Consider the following 1,971-nt stretch of genomic DNA (forward strand, 5'->3'; position numbering starts at 1 on the left):
CTGTCAAAAGCTTTCTGACAATCATCAGTCCACTTGGTAGCAACATCCTTTTTCAACATTCTGAAGATAGGTTCAGAAATGACCGTAGATCCTTTGCTATGATAACCTTATTGTCGATCTGAGTTTGAATCTTGTCCTTCAACGAGGGCACTCGTCAATGGTATATCCCTTCATGCCGGAGTGGTACGCACAGGTCTTATTAGGGTTGACCCACTAGGAAGGATTTTCTAGAGTTATGGCAGGGATAGGGGAGATGTAACCAGTAGCTTTAAGTCTCTCACACAGCTGGTCAATTGGCTCAGCGATGGCTGTATATTGTCTGGGAGGTGTGCGATCAAAATTTGGCCTGGGTCTAGGGAAATTTTGGCGAGTGGGAGGTGATTGGTAGTGAGAGGGTTGGGCATTATAAGCTTGGTAAATAGGTGCAGGTTGAGAGTATCTGGATGAAGTGGGTTGATATGTGGGAGGTAGAGATGATTGGTAAACGGGTGACGGATTTTGGTAAGAGGGTGCGGGTGCTTGGTAATTCGGGATAGGCTGATATGTAAGTGAAGGTGACGGGTAAGTGTGGTATTTTGGTTGTAATTTGGCTCCCTGTGAGACCATCACGGCACTCACATCCTTCTTCTTGGATGTGTCACCAGACTGTAAAGCCTTGTTGGTGGCCTGCAGTGCTTCAAGATTAGTAACCATACCATTCTTAATGTCTTCCTCAATTCTTTCTCCCAACTTGATGATATCGGAAAATTTCTTGCCCTTGATCAGAATCAACCTCTCATAATATTGTGGATCCTGAGCCCGGACGAAGAATATGTTCATCTGTTCCTCTTCTAAGGCCGGCCTGACCTTAGCAGCCTCTGATCTCTAACGAGTAGCATGTCTCGGTAGGCTTTTTCTTCAAATTCTGGATGTAGAATACATCTGGTGCATTCTCTGTATTGAATCGAAACCTATCCATGAAATCTGATGCCATACCTACCCAGCTTGTCCATTTCTTGGGGTCCTGGCTGATGTACCAGGATAAAGCATCACCCTTCAGACTTCTTATGAAGAGTTTCATACGGATTTTCTCATCCCTTCCGACTCCAACCAGCTTATCACAATATGTCCTCAGATGGACTTTGGGATCTCCCGTGCCATCGAACATTTCGAACTTGGGAGGTTTGTACCCCTCCAGTAGTTCAACATCTAGCTGAATGCAAAGGTCCTCATAATTCAGCCCCTCTATACCTTTGTTTCCTTCCATGCCCTGGACTCGGCTGGTCAACTTCTTGAGTTATGCTGCCAGGTTTCTTATAAGAGAGTCCTTGTCATCAGACTCAGGTGCACTTGAGATTGGTTGAGTGTAGTGGGGTACGGTATCTACGTAGATGGGAGTGTTGTGGAGGTGGTCGTTTGTGGTGTTCAGCTGTTCAGAAATGAGTAGTGGAGTGTTGTTTGGAGTGTGGCATGTGTTGCAGTGTTGCGCATGAGTGGGTTGCATCTGTGGTTGTGGGGTGTTCTGTGGAGGTGCGGGATTTTGAGCATTTGGAAAGTTGACCTCAGGAGCAGTGAGAGAGAATGATAAATTTGCCAAGTTCCGAACTTGATCCAGTTCTTCTCGGAACTTCAACAATTTCTACTCAAGTTGGGCAGCAGTTTCCTTAGCAACCGGGGTACCTTGAGGAATCTCAGTTCTGGCGCTTGAATCTTCCATTCTACCTTTGTTCTTGTTCCGGATAGGACTCGGAGGAGGAGGAGGTGGAGGGCCCTTGGATCTCGTACTGTATGATGATAGTGCCAGAATGCACGAACTAACTTTTGGGGAGGGGAATAAAAAATATAAAAAAACAAAAAAGGTAACAAGCTAGTGCGGATTATGAGAAGAAAATGTTACAATATTTAAAAACATTGTGCAAGAATATAAATCGTGTCCTAATTTAGGTGCCTCGTTGTGCCCGAGGTAGGCCTAGCGACAAATTAATTTGGAGA

Source organism: Nicotiana tabacum, chromosome 18, assembly GCF_000715075.1.
Source record: "Nicotiana tabacum cultivar K326 chromosome 18, ASM71507v2, whole genome shotgun sequence".
Taxonomy (NCBI): Eukaryota; Viridiplantae; Streptophyta; class Magnoliopsida; order Solanales; family Solanaceae; genus Nicotiana; species Nicotiana tabacum.